Genomic DNA, 15,395 nt, shown 5'->3' with positions numbered 1-15,395 from the left:
ACACACACACACACACACACACACACACACACACACACACGCACACGCACACGCACACACACACACACACACACACACACACACACAAACACACACACACACACAAACACACACATACACACAAATACACACAAATACACACACTCAGACATGTCAACCATGCACTAAACTACCAAATTCTTATGAAGGCAAACGAACTGCAGAGCTGGAAACAGACACAGTCACAACTCGTGGGAGTCTGTGGGCATTTCTACAACATCAACACACACTGTGTGTGCAAACACACACAACGCACACAGGCAGTCCATCATTACAGGCCCCTGGAGGACTCATTCAGGTTCTCATTAGGAGTTTGATGGGCCCCAACAGAGCTTGAGGAGAGGAGAGGAGAGGAGAGGAGAGGAGAGGAGAGGAGAGGAGAGGAGAGGAGAGGAGAGGAGAGGAAAGGAGAGGAGAGGACAGGAGAGGACAGGAGAGGAGAGGAGAGGAGAGGAGAAGAGAGGAGAGGAGAGGACAGGAAAGGAAAGGAGAGGAGAGGAGAGGAGAGGAGAGAAGAGGAGAGGAGAGGAGAGGAGAGGACAGGAGAGGAGAGGAGAGGAGAGGAGAGGAGAGGAGAGGAGAGGAGAGGAGAGGAGAGGACAGGACAGGAGAGAAGAGGAGAGGAGAGGAGAGGACAGGAGAGGAGAGGAGAGGATGAAGGAAGGGAAGATTATCTAGGAAAGAACAGACGATGAAAGGAATGAAGAAGGACTGAGGCAAAGAGGAGAAGACGAGACAAAAGATGAGAGGAGAGGAAATGAGGACAGGATAGAGGATCAAAAACAAAGGAGAGACGAATTACACGTGAGATTAGGAAAAGGGGGGATGATTGGAATGGAGAGCAAGAAGAAGAAAAATGGAAAAGGAAAATGAGGAGAAAGCGTGAGACATTAGAGAGGCAGAGAAACATATTTTCATATCTGAGCTCAGCAGTTCACAGAAGCAGGGGTGAAATTTCAGGCTGATGCAATCAGTATTTGGGAGTTATGATAAATGACTAAATAAGACACAGCAGAGAGAAGGCGAGACAAGGGAAGAGGGAGGGAAAGGGGGAGTCAAGAGAGAGAGAGAGAGAGAGAGAGAGAGAGAGAGAGAGCAGTGGGCGTCAGATAATCGATTATGGCTGCTGGGCAAACACTATAGCACTGGAATAACACGGTTAATAAAAGTAAAATCCTGCTCCTGAATAAAGCTTTGATCTCTGTGATGATTCATTCAGAAACATCCCCCCAACACCAACAACCCCCCCCCAAGAAAATACAAGGTTTATCTTTCTCTTCTGTCCATTTTCCATCCCTTCATTCTCTCATTCTTCTCTCCATCTTTCTCATTGAGGCTTTAAACATAAAAGTCCATGGGCTGAGACACATCTTCAGCCTCAGAGAGAGAGAGAGAGAGAGAGAGAGAGAGAGAGAGAGGGAGAGAGAGAGAGAGAGAGGACCAGCGGTAAGCTCTCCTCCATCAATTCCCTCGATCCAAAATGTAAATCGAAACTGCAATTCGCATGATAATGACAGACCTTTCATCCTCAATCATCTCTGGATATAAGAGCCCCTCTGTGGCAAAATATTTCCACTTTTCAGTTTCGGAGGAAAATCCACTTCCTGAAATGATTGAGCTCAGAGTGAAATGAGCGCGGCTCTAATGGAAACTGTCAATGACAATCAAACCACTGCTGGCACAAGACACACAGAGGGAGGAGAGGGCAGCCAGGGTTTTTTTTTTGTTGTTGGAGGATGTATGTACTGTTTGAGCTGATAATCCATGCACTTCTGTACGTGCGTGTGCGCCATGTGGTGAATGCATGCAGCGTGTCGTGTGCAGTTTGTGTATGTGCTTTCTGTGTGTGTCAAAGAGATTAACGAGCAGGGCGGCAGTGTCTGGATGATTTAGTGGTGAACTCTGCTTCATGGTCAACGCCTGCTGTGACCACAGCACAGGAAAACACACACTGTGAATCGGTGATTACTCTGTTTTTGTGTATGTAGCATGTGTGTGTACGTGTGTGCGCTAAACATATGTGTGCGTGGAGGCAGAGAGAAAAGGGAGCAGGCGAGTCATTTTATTTAGTCACTGTGGTTCCTCTCAGCACCACTTTTGGCCCTTTTTTTACCCCCTTTGCTGCACTTCACGCCTGTCTCTCTTTCTCTTCATCTCTACTGTCGACTTTCAAATAAAGAATCCATCCATCCATTTTCTGCCACTTATCCGAGGTCAGGTCACGCTGGCAGCAGGTCAAGCAAAGTAGTCCAGACGTTCCCAACAAGCTCCTCCGGGGGGATCCTGAGGCGTTCCCAGGCTGGATGAGATACATAAACTCTGGGTCTACCCTGAGGTTCCCTGCCAGTTGGATGCGCCTGGAGGACCTCCAACGGAGAAGTCCTAACCAGATGCCCACACCACCTTATCTGGCTCTTTTCAACGCGAAGGATCAGCAGCTCTACTCTGAGCTCCCTCCGGATGTCACGGCTTCACACCCTCTCCCTAAGGCTGAGCCCAGCCACCCTACAGAAGAAACTCATTTCAGCCGCTTGTATCTGCCATCTGATTTCCTTCGGTCACTAGCCAAAGCTCATGAGCACAGGTGAGATTGACAGGTAAATCGAGAGCTTTGCCTTCAGGCTCAGTTCCCTCTTCACCACAACGGTAACGGGATAACTGTCAACCTCACAACAGCATCATTTGTTTGTGTCCCATTTTTTTCCCATTCCAAACTGTCATATGATGTTTTTTTAAAGCATGAGCACAATTGTTTCTAAAACCATGATATATTCATCAGTGTCACCATGGTGACGAAGGCCCCCAAACTTTAATATAACCACAATCTTTCCCTAAACCTAACTAAGTTGTTCAGGTTTTTTTTTTGCCTAAATCTATCCACACCTTAACCACAGTGCTGTCACATCATGAAACAGATTTACTCCTCAGCAGTAATTTGTGAGGACAACTGACAAATGAGCCGATCAGATCTGACAACGCTTTCATGTGTTCAGTGCATGAAGAAACAACAAATTTTGTTGTTCACTTTGAAGAAGTTGTTGGTGAAGATGTCCCTCACCGCCTCCAAAAAACATAAAAACAAAAAAGATTCAGTGAATAGACAAAGGATTACAAAAGATTTGCTGTACTGATAAATGTAGAAAAGTGATAATGATGCACTGTTTATCTCTCGTACTGATGACCTACTTTATTTAAACATCAGTAAGTTGTTGTTGGGAGCAGCAGGGAACTTGCAGCACAGACAAAAAAAAGGTCTATAACATCTCATGAAGTCATATGATTATATAAAAGATACGATTTTTTTTGTTTTTGTCAAATTAGCATGTAGCATGTGTTCAGCAGTCACATGCTTTGCTGGTCCAGGGATTGGGAATGATTGTGACAGACTGTGTGTTCAGTTCATCTTAGGTCAATTCTGAAAGTGGCTTTCTGTCAAACTTTAAAAATGTCAAAATGTGCTGTATTTAAACTTACAGATACAAACATACATGTCAAGAACATGTAACATTTTTTTGACAATGGTACGATTTTTTGTTTGGACTTCATGTGATTTCATGTTTTCTCTTTAAAAAAAAAAAAACCTCATGTTGCCTGGAGGAAACACCCAAGAAGAAGAAATACTGAGTGGCTACATTTGCAGTTCCCATAGACTTAAAGGACTAAATTGTCATTTCAATTTGAAATTCAACATGACTCAATACAAACTGAATTAACCCCAGCCCTCACTGCATCGCCTGTGGTGCCATATGGAGTCCACAAATAACCAACTTAAGTGTGTTAGAAACAGCTCGCCACAGCGTCCATTTACACAAATCAAAGATCCAGCGCTTAGCCGGCCATATGTTAGATTTTATGTTGAATCAAATACGCTGACCCCAAGGCTTAATCCTGCCACAACTGTGTGTGCGCATCTGTGTGTGTGTGTGTGCGTGTCCTTATGTCCAAATGGCAACATTGGCTTCATACTGAAAATATGCTAATGTATGCATATGCGCTGCGTTAGCCCCTGTGGGCTCTTCCACGCTGTCACGTTACGTTAGCCAGTTGTTTCCTCCACCACTGTAGAGAACCTCGGCCTCAGAGGTGCTGCGGCTATTTCAGAACAGGATTTAGTGTGTTAAGTGTTGTGGAGAGTGGGATAAAATGGGAGCTAGCCTGTTAATTAGCATGTCAAGGCTTTTCCTCAAAGCAGGGGATAAAATCAGCTCGAATACTTATGCTCATAACCTGGTGCTCTCCCCCACTCGTTCACTTCTTTTCTTTTTGTCTGTTTCTCTACTACAGCTGCAGCGTTTCCCCAAACACTCTCAAAACCTACTGGGTGACCTAGATTATGAAAAACAAGGGGAGACGTGCCAAATGACTGCTGGGCTTGCTTCCATTAGTTTTTTGTGTTTCATGAAGTGCTGAGTGGTTAAAATTATTGATGCTGGCTGCAGAGTCCTGATGTCCAGGTGACGGTGACTGTTTGCTTCACCAGGATATTGTGTGGGGGTTTTTTGTGGGTTTTTTTTTTTTGCCTGCATGAATATTCAGGTCAGGGGGGAGTTATGTGGGGGACCTGAGTAAGACTTACTTATCCAGACTTATTTCCTGGTAGACTGGGCCCTTGTTAGTCAAATCAGTTGTTATCTTGGTACGCAGATGTTAACATGGCCAACATGATCCTTGACCTAATATATTGGTTGGTAACACTTAATTTTATAATTTCAGAATTATTTCCTAATCACTTCAAATATGTTTCCTATGTAATTTAGGAAAGGCTAATTACAGGGACAATAGAGATGCTGTGCTATTTTTACAACCACATTGAAGTCATTCTAATTCATTTCTGGTGTAAGAGTCTTTGAGTTGATGAACAGTGTTGGCTGGACATAAAAAAATGAAGATCTATCAACTACAAAGCATACAATTCAACATGGAGAACATGGAGAAGTCTGAAATGAATCCCATGAAAAAACACTTTAAAAACATATAAAAGATTATTACCGTACACTTTTTTAAAATCTACCTATAGGCTTGTAATCATTGCTGGAGAACAAAAAAATTTAATTACCTCATAAATTACGTCAACTTGATGCTTTTTTCCTTCAGGCTGGATTTACACTGGCCAAAATCCACTCGTCCTTCCACATTAGCCTCTTGTCCGCCTCTAATGCGCGTTTCTTTTGATAAGCTTATAAATAATTGTCTATGTTTTTAACTAAATACACACATACTGTACTCACAAGTAAAATCTGTGCAACTTGTCATAACAAAGAAAAACGCTTAATTTGTTAGCATTCAACAGCTAGCCAACAGCTCTGGCTTTCATAGTGCTAATGTGGCTAGGGCTCATTTAGCTTACAATATGGACAAAAAAGCACTAATTGTGTTTCTTTTCAAAAAGCACAATAAAAAACAACTTTCTATTGTCATCTATTGCTGGGCTGAGGCTGGAGGAACAGAGGGCTAGCTTGAAAAGGGTGTGGGACTTTGGTTGAACAATATGAGAGAGCATAAGTGGCATTACTAGTAGCTAGTAAAACTTTTCAGCAAATCCCCCTATTTAGCATTTCTAAGCAGTATAAAATAATTAATATATGGTTTATAACACACCGTAATGTTGTTGTGAGGACCCATAAGTGGAAGCTGGTGCATAAACAGATAATGAATGACTACATAGTAAAAAAAAATTGTTGTAATGATAAAAAATGTCTTTATAGGATAAGTTGTAATTGCTGACAAATATGTACATTCATTTACACTTATATATATATTATAAACTATTAATCAAACACTATTGCTTATAAATGCTAAATAGTGAGACTTAAAGTAAAGCATTACCATCTAACATTAGCTATCATAAGCTAATTCAATATCCTTTAAAGCTCTGTGCGTTCAGTGTCTGTCATGAGGTTCAGGGACCTGTGTGAATTTAACATGTTTTAATATTAACGTGTTTTTCCATTAATCCTGGTTTGGTCACTTCCTTGGCTGAAGCAAATCCTGAATGGGGAGATTTAGTTTAATTTGATTCTGCAGTAGGGCTAAAGGGAATGATCATGTGACGCTCTGGTTGATTAAATCATTTTAATCAATTCATATTTAGTCATTACTGAAAAATGATAATGCATTTATAGAGCAGGCCACACTGGGTGACAGCTGTCATTCATAAATTATACATGAGACTGACAATGCTAGCACTCGCTGTAGAGCTGGAACTGTTTTCATGGTCGACTAATTGTTTCAATATTTTTTCACACAAAAATGCCACAAAAAAAGTGCAGCCTCTCACATACAAATATTTCCTGCTTTTCTGTTTAATTTCATTTTTTTTTCCTGACATGTTGTAGACGATATGATTAAACAAGAAAAAAAAAATCTGCAAATTAAATCGATCATCAAAATGATCATTAGTTGCAGCCCTAATTCATTGCAATGTAAATCTATACTATACACATTGCCCATGATATTCACTTGCTGCAGAGGCAGTGTTGTGTTTGTGTTTGTGCCCGTCCAAACAGTGCGTTACTATAGTTTCATTTTGCTGCTTGTAAATTCTGCTCTAAAACCAGCAGGTAGGAGACGTGCTCAACGTTCTTCCGCCAATTCACCCCGACAAAAACAAACCAGAAAACACGGCTCTGCCTTCACCCTGTGGGCACACGGCAGCAGCAGCACGGCCACACTATCTGCATGTCAGTCAAGCTGATACACACATCTGCTATCGAACGACCACACACTGAAGGATGTTGCCACGATAGCAGATACAGTAAATGCCAACACTTACATAGACACATGCACTCAAGATCACAGGCTTGGTGGGAGACACTTACCCCATTTTTCTGCTTCATTACACGACTATAGCATGACAGGAGGACACTGCCAAGTTGCACTGCTGATACGCATGAACAGTTACACACGCCATACTGCACTTCTGACAGCTTCATCACTGGTAAAACAGTCATATAGCAACTAGAAAATCCTCACACACACAGAGACAGGTCTGTAGAATAACAACTGAGAGGCAGAGAGAGAGGAATCATTTCTCATTTCATAAATTAGGGAAAAATTATTCAAGAATGCTTCCAAAAGAACACTGAAGGGATTTACTGCAAGTGTGTTAAAGCCCTGTCCCCTAATCAAAGGCTTCCCCTCTCAAAGACGTGTTCAATAGTCGGACTGCTTAGCACCGGTTTACTCCGGAGCGACTCGTTTCAGCCCACTGGGCCATTATTGAAGCAGACGTCTGCTCCTTAGCGTCTCTCTGCCCTACAAGCATGTTACAGTGTGATGGAAATACAGAAAGACACAGTCACAGAGGGGCTGTGGGGGTAAGACTAAGAGCTACACTCAGTTAATCTAACGTTAAAACAGTGCTCCACCTACTTAGCATTTTGGCAGATATTGCGATTGAAATATGAGTCACGATTTAAAGTGGAATGGTCATTTTCGTATTTCATTTTCACTGAAAAATTATAAAAATTATGACTTTTGCTGGAGCTTGTACCAAACAAGCTTGTTTCCATATTTCTAGAGAGTATAATTTGTATCTCTGTAGCACCCCAACACTTCATTCATGGTCTGTTGTGACACATTTTATCTTTATCAAATAATTTCACCTCCTGTGATTTGGATTTTGCACTTGGCTTATTGGATTGTTCAGCCCTGGTTCAAAATCTATTTTTATTCCATTAATTCTTCGTCCTTGTCAAAAACCCAGACGCCTACATTACCCACAATGCTCAACAGACATTCAGATGCAGCTACATTCAGCCTCCACTGGACCCAGGATGTACGCCTGCACACCACGTGATGTTTTCTCGTTTCTTTTATCTTGTCTGTAGCTGTGCCGTTTGTACTTGTGCACTGCTTGTTCTATGAGCCAGACGCGCCTTTATTAAACTATTACTATTGTCATTATTAGATTCCCCTTCAAAACAAGGGAAACAAAGGGTCCCTATGAAGGACCGAAAGCTCAAAGGTTGGCAGCAGTGATTTAATAAATTTGCCTTTGTTTCAGCGAGTGGTTTGCCTTGTTATGCTACATCACAACCAGCGACACTGATGAATAAAGTATGACTGTACACATTATGGGAGTCACGTATACAATATAATCAGAGTCACTGGGGACAAATTAGGTTTATTGAAAAATAGACGGAACAGTAAAAAAAAAATGAATTCAGGGGAAAAGAGATGTCAGTGCATTCATGTTGTAACTTTGGGTTATCCATCTCTCCTCCCTGTTTCTTGCTGTTAAACAGAATCTGCAGCAGCAGAAATGCCTTGAGAACAATCTCTCAGAATGATTTCATGCTGCGTGGATTCTCCCCGGGGGCCGTCTGACTCCGCTTTTAGACCCCAAGGTTTTTTCTTTTAGGCTTTACTACTTCCACATTCACAGAGGCGCTCGCAGCTCAGCGAGATGACATCACATCGCATTCCTCCACTAACAGGTGCAGCTCGGCTTCACATGGCAAGCTGAGAAAACAGGCCGTGTGTGTGTGTGTATCCGTGTGTGTGTGTGTGTGTGTGTGTGTGTGTGTGTATCCATGTGTGGTTTGAAGTAGCTTCAATGCCAGCCCTACCTCTAGGTGTGCGGTCAAGCCTGAAAACACACGCTCAGGCAGGGGAGCAGGTGTGTGTGAAGAGCTCTGCCCTTCATAGCGGCAAGCTGTAACATTCATAAGATGTGACAAATGACAACATTGTGTGAGTGTGTGTGTGTGTTTGCATTCAGCTCATGTGAACTACCTCCTTAATCTCTTTGAGACCCATTCAACACTGAGTTGGTAAACTCCCATCACACGCATCTGGACGTTCACAAGCCCTCATTAACTGGACTAACTGGTGTTTGTCACAAGCAGCTGGGAGGATGACTCACAGTGAGCGGAGGCTGCAAAGAGGAAGAGGGAGGAACCAAGGTGGTGTTAGTCCTTCATCACTGCATAAATACCCTGAAGCAAAGTACTAAACTGGGGCTGCAACTAATGATTATTGTAATTATTAATTAACCTGTTGTTGACTTTTAATCTGCAATACATTCTTTACTTTATTGTAAGTCTTGAGACCAACCCGTCATAAGCCACGTTTCCATTGCAGTTTTGTGCAAAATAGAATGGAAAAACAATTGCGTATGGTCTGTGTTTCCACTGAGCGATGTCATGCGAATAAAGCTGGGTTTTTCTCCTCTCGTGATATCATTCCAATTAAACATGGCGACAGATTCCCAACATCTGCTAATTGTTGGGACGAACTCTTCCACTGCTATAGCCATTGTAGTATTTAATCAAAGGCGACGAGGACATCTGGTGCTTGTAATGACATAAAGGCAAACCCCTCACATCTGACAGTGGCCACATATCAGGGATTTTCGGGAGATAATAATCTGCAAAGTTTTTAGATATCATGTGACTACTCAAGTGATGTCATGTGACTTAAATATGGAAAATGGGTTTCCAAGTTAAGTACACCATTACACAAGTTATTGTCGCCAGTACTATGTAATAAGATCAAGACTGGCAACTCTGAGTCTTCTTATCTGCATTTAACAGAGGAATTTAACCCCAGCTGCTCCCACAAACAGAATGCTACAGTTGATTTGACACAATGCACATGAGTGAAGCCCCATGACTGGGTGCATCTCTAAAACACCAATTTGAACAAAGCTAATGAAGTGAAGTCGGTCAGATCTTCCTTTTCTCTGCATCTCATCTTTACAACTTTCTCCCTGGCCCCAGACTCTTTTTATTTCCTTTACAACAGACACATGGGATGAGCTCTCCTTTCTAGGAAAGAAGGAAGGAAGGGAGGGGAAAGGAGGTGAGGACAGAGGAGGAGGAGGAGGAGGAGTACGGTTACATAATCCTGGCAGGTCACACACTGAAAGGGCCTCCTCGCAACAGCCAGCACGTGAGGAGAGGAGGTGAGTTAGTTTAGGTGTCGGGAAAACAAATACGTTTATACAGTGTTTTGATATGACCCGGAATTCTGCACATGGTCACGCAGGCATTCATTAATATGAGTCAACAAGCACAGCTGGAGTATTACTTCCTATAGCCTTTTATCAAAGACCATCATCCCTTATGTTTACATCTATGACATTTACTGGCTAAGCATTCAGCCACTCAAACATCTACATAAACACTTTGCAATTATTATCTCCTAGTGTTCACTGAACCTTTCTTATGTGGCTTTAATATCTGTGCTTTTGCAATTAGTGTGTAATTAAGTCTATATTCCTATTTACATTAACAGTCTCCATTATTATGTTTGCTATGTTTCAGATGCTCTGTTCTTAGGGTGACTTGGTAACATCTGCACAGATGAAAAACAGCCTCTTGGCTAACTGATGCCATATTTTATTAATGTGCACTGTCCCTGTCAAATGAACCAATCAATAAATAATTAATCTAGCTTCATTAAAAGCAAAATGTTTTCTCAGAACCAAACTACAAATTTATAGGAATAGTTTAACATTTTGGAAAAACAAAAGTCAGATGAGAAGATCAATCCCACTTTCATGTTTGTCTGTTAATCTCGTGCTAGCAGCCGATTAGCTTAGCTTAGCATAAAGACTGGAAACAGCTAGCGTGCTCTGTCCACAGGTAAAGAAATCTACCTCTGAAGCTCGATGATCAACATATTATATCTCTTCAGATTTATTTAATCAACATGAAAAAGAAAGTGTTAAAATGACAAGTTACGCTAACCGTAGAGATATGTGAGCGTCAACACTCTCATTTATCAGCACAAATATGTGTGTTTTCTAAAATATCCAACTATCTATTTGAAACCATGTTGCAGTTATAGCAATTTCTGAATATGAGCATCTAATGCCTGTACAGGAACTTCATAGTTTCCCTTAATGAGCTACTATTTTTTGCACAGTATTGAGCTGCTCTCTTGGTGATGCATGCAGTGGGGGTTATTCATTTCCTTTAACAAGTGTCTCTGTTCTAAAACTTGTCTGCAGCTACATTTCCCTTTTAATGGAAAATTAAACTGGATCCAAAATAAGGCATGGATGGTAAAAACACTGTACTGTAATACATTAGACATAACATGGTTCACATTCGTTACATCATCTTTATCACCTGCAGAGTCGACTTGCTTTGGTTTCAGCTCTCTGAGGAGGCAGCGTCATCATGGTTAATACTGAATACGTTAATACTGCTCTGCTATTAGGTGACACTGAGGCGGAGGTTTGTTTCATGTGGCGAGCGCGAGCAGTTAACGTCATGACCTAATGACTGGTGCTTGACATGAAAAACTCTGCTCAGTGACTATCACACAGTTGAGTAAATGCCCAGTATTTATTGCCGGATTTGACCACGAGGAGGTTTAAAATGGGGCAACGAGCTGATTTTGGCCCGTGGATCCACAAAAGGGTCTAACAGACACAGCTGTAAAATATAAAAAGCTTATTCTGAATATATGTGGTTGTACTCAAGTGAGCGTTAATATACTTTCCAGTGGAGAGGCATACAACGCTGTGTGACAGACACAAAATCAGTTAAAGAACAAATTTGAGAAAATATCCAATGATCCCCATCCAAGCGCACATGGCTGTGCGTGATGAAAATAAACAAGTAGTCATCGTTTGTCTTGGCTTCAGAGGAAATACTGACACTTTCCAGAGATTCAGACAGTGTTGTACAAGAACGGCCTAATCTCTCTGCACATATTCATCCAGATTCATCCATAAACAGGCTGCGGTGGGTTTGTCTTTGTGCCTACAGATCAGCGTCTCTGTGCACATCCAGGATGTTGCTGCATGAATGTACGGTATTAGTCATCTGCGGCTCTTCATTCTTGTGTGTTGTGGCTGTCTCAGGGTCATCCTTTTCAACAGGGGCCCATTACTCCATTCACACACATGCACACACACCTCTGCAGAGAGAAAGTCATGCAAGTTCCTTTTATGGTCCAGGAAGCCAGAGACGCAGAATAATACATGACAAACACACACACACACACACACCTCTGTGTTTCTGTACTTGTGAGGACCCTTACTGACGTGGTGCACTGCGCATCCCAACTCGCTTAAACCCAAACTCTATTGTAACCTAAACAATTAGTTAATTAATCAATTACCAAGTATCAACCACTAAGTATTTTAATAATCAATTAATGATTTAAGTGAATTTCTAAGAAAAATCACAAGCACTCTCTTGTTCAAGCGTCTCAAATCAAAAGTTGCTGCTTTTCCTCATCTCAACATTATTGTGAACTGAATATCTTTGTGTTTTCAACTGTTGGTTAGATGAAACAAGACATTAAGAAGTTGTGATGGACTTTTTTTCTACTGTTTTCTGATGTCAAATAGACCTAATGATTCATCGAGGATATAATTAACTATGAAAATGATCATTAGCTGCAGCCCTGAACCTAATACTGGAAGCTAGGCCCTCTCTTCTTCAATGCAGGACAAACACAGCAGCGAGCTGTGCAGGAGCTGCCCGTGACTCCGCAGGTATTAAAAAACATCAACAAAAAGAGTGACCTCTGTCAGAAATCAGTGTTAATGTTTAGCGGGCTAAGCTAACTAGCCTCCATTTTCCTCCCACATGTTGAATGTTGTAAAGAGGGAACAGTGCTGCGTGTCCTTGTTGACAAAAGGTAAAAAGAAAATAGAGAAAAATGAGAGTACACTTGAGTCACTGAGGTAACCATCCGTTTCTCAAATAGATAATTAACCAATGAAGTTTAAAAACTGATCCAAGACAGCAGTGCGGTCAGAAACAGCGGCACGGCACCCTCAGGTTTCTTTATCACTTTGTACTGTTTTTATGTGCCTTTAAATCTGAGTTTTTATGCTGCTTCTCTTGCACATTGATGAAGAGCTGCTAAACTGACTTTTGCTGTTTTTTAACGATAACACTGGAGATCTATTCCTATTCCTGTTGTTCCGAAGGTATTTCCAAAATCCAATCTGGCAGAGGCGAAAAAATTTGGACACTCAAATAAAATAGCGTGCAGTAAATGTAAGAACAGTAAATAGGGAGTGACATTGGACACAACTTTAGACACTGTTTCCAAAAATATAGCGGTGTCCAAAAGTGAATAGTCTCAGACTTTTGGACCTCACTGTATGCAGAAAAAAAAAAAAAAAGATTTTATTCTCTTTTGAAAACTGGAAAAAATATGCACAAAAGCAGCAGTATCATCATAGTTTATATTTCCTTACACAAAAAGCGAGATGTAGTCAAATTTCACTTCAACTTTCAGGACATGCAACAAAGTTCCCCAACTGACCTGTGGTTACGTGGTATGTGCCGAACCTATTTCTAACCTTTACTCTAAAAGCCAGTATTAAACCTCAGACAGGCCTTTGAACATATAAGGAATGTCAAAAATGTCCCCTGGTCTCCCCTAGTGTTGCTTAAGAAAGACAACATAACAATAAACAAGCTGCCAACGGCTTCATCCAGACTGTGTCACAATGAATGTGTTTAATTCTTTCATAAGAAGAGAAAACTGCAGCACAAATCCCACACAGCCAAACACATCTGCACGTGTGTTGAGGAAAGTTAAATGGCACGTGGAGAAGATGACAACTCACGATTTTCTCACACTCTCTCACACTCACAGTAACACACACACACACACACACACACACACACACACACACACACACACACTGTCTCTGTCTCTCTCTCTCTCTCTCTCTCACTCTCTCTCTCTCTCCATAAATGGCTGCTGTCACTAGAGTGCCGGTCCACATCTGGATCCCATTGGCCTCAGGAAGGGCTGAACACACAGGCCCAATAAAAGCCTCCTTCCACTGCACAGGACTGTCAACAGGCCTTCTACCACCGTCAGAGGGGAGGTGGAAAGGGAGGGAGGGAAACGGAGAGAGAGAGAGAGAGAGAGAGAGAGAGGGAGATATAGAGAGCGTGACGACAGGCACTGAAACACGAGGGATAAGAAGTGGGAGAGGTACAAGGAGGAGGGAAGGGAAGGAGGGAAGGGAAGGAGGCAGAGGAAGGAGACGAGAGATGGAGGCAGGAAAGTGAAAAAGGAAGAGATGAAGGAGAAATGGTCAAACCCACCACACACTGAACTGAACCCCACCTCCACCCATGGCATGACAGTAGAGCAGGTCAAAGACTCCAAGTATCAAAGTAACTTTTGATCAACACATCACTGCTGTCCACAAGCGAAACTCAGAGCGCTGTTTGTTGACCTCCAGGGCGACCCGTGCGGCTGTACTGTTCCCTCTGCTGCTTTAAACCATCTCCAACAAAAACAAACTCACCAGCATCACATGTACTGCCTCCGAAATCCTGTCTCCTAACAACCAGTCTCTCAGACGCGAGCAACAGAGCCATCACACGCCCCGCACTTCACATTACTACCATGTGGTCAGAGATACAAGACTTTAAAATCTATCTATCTATCTATGTATCTATGTATCAATCTATCTATCTATCTATCTATCTATCTATCTATCTATCTTTGAAATATTTGTTTCCATCAGCATCCTTTATGGGCATTTATTAAAGAGGACCTGATGAGATTTCATAAATAACTGACCACTAGTACCTCCCAAACAGCGCATAATTGGGTCTCTTTGCTGCATCCTGCCCTAAATTGTGTTGTGTTGTGACTCTTTGGGAAAAACACTTTTAGCTGAGAAGATTGATCCCACTCTGTGCGGTAAACGTGTCCCTGGAGTGACAAGACGTAAAGACCAGAGACACGGGAGAAACAGTTGGGTTATCGCAGGGGTGACGGGCCACGAGGGTCATTCTGTAGAATCCAACCAAGACATGGTGTTTGTGTACGTTAACACTTCTTTATACACTGTAGACTTTTTTTGTCAAGGTACAAATGATAATTTTTTAACAGCGTTTACATTTCGAAAGGCCGGCTCTTCCACCTGCCCCAATGTTTTTTAATGTTTCTGCCTTTTTCTGTCTGTTGTTTCTTCTCTGGTTTTCTTCTTCGCAAATTAAAAAAAAAATGTGCATAAAAGCAGCTGGATGAAAACCTACAAAGACTCAGAGAGGTGCAGGTCTGTATTTAACTTCACCCGATGAAATGTTTATGACTCGGCCAGCAACTGTCTCCAGAGCCGTGTGTGCGTGTGTGCGTGTGTGTGTGTGTGTGTTTGTGTGTGTGACTACTGTCTATGTCAGTCCTGCCATACCTCATAAATGCACTAACTTCATGCTGTCTGCCTCTGCCAAGGTAGCTGTAAGCAAGTTGTGTGTGTGTTGGTGTGTGTGTGTGTGTGTGTGTGTGTGTGGGTGTTTCCACCTCTGCTACTAACCCTCTCTGATAAAAAAAAAAAAAAAAAAAAAAACCTGTGAAGAAAAATATACACCTCTCAACAAACATTAAGGCGCCTAATCGACCCCAAACCACCT

At 42.0% G+C, this 15,395-nt stretch overlaps 1 protein-coding gene across 1 annotated transcript in view; it reads right to left on the bottom strand.

Annotated features, from left to right (window-relative positions):
- LOC111650354 (unconventional myosin-IXAb-like) overlaps positions 1-15,395 on the bottom strand; it is a 162,435-nt gene that overhangs the window by 82,939 nt on the left and 64,101 nt on the right. The window lies entirely within an intron of this gene.

This window comes from Seriola lalandi, unplaced genomic scaffold, assembly GCF_002814215.2.
Source record: "Seriola lalandi dorsalis isolate HSWRI2012SDOR001 ecotype SW California unplaced genomic scaffold, Sedor1 jcf7180002052274, whole genome shotgun sequence".
NCBI classification, from domain to species: domain Eukaryota; kingdom Metazoa; phylum Chordata; class Actinopteri; order Carangiformes; family Carangidae; genus Seriola; species Seriola lalandi.
Note: the sequence above shows the minus strand (reverse complement) of the source record. Positions and strands in the feature narration are given on the sequence as shown.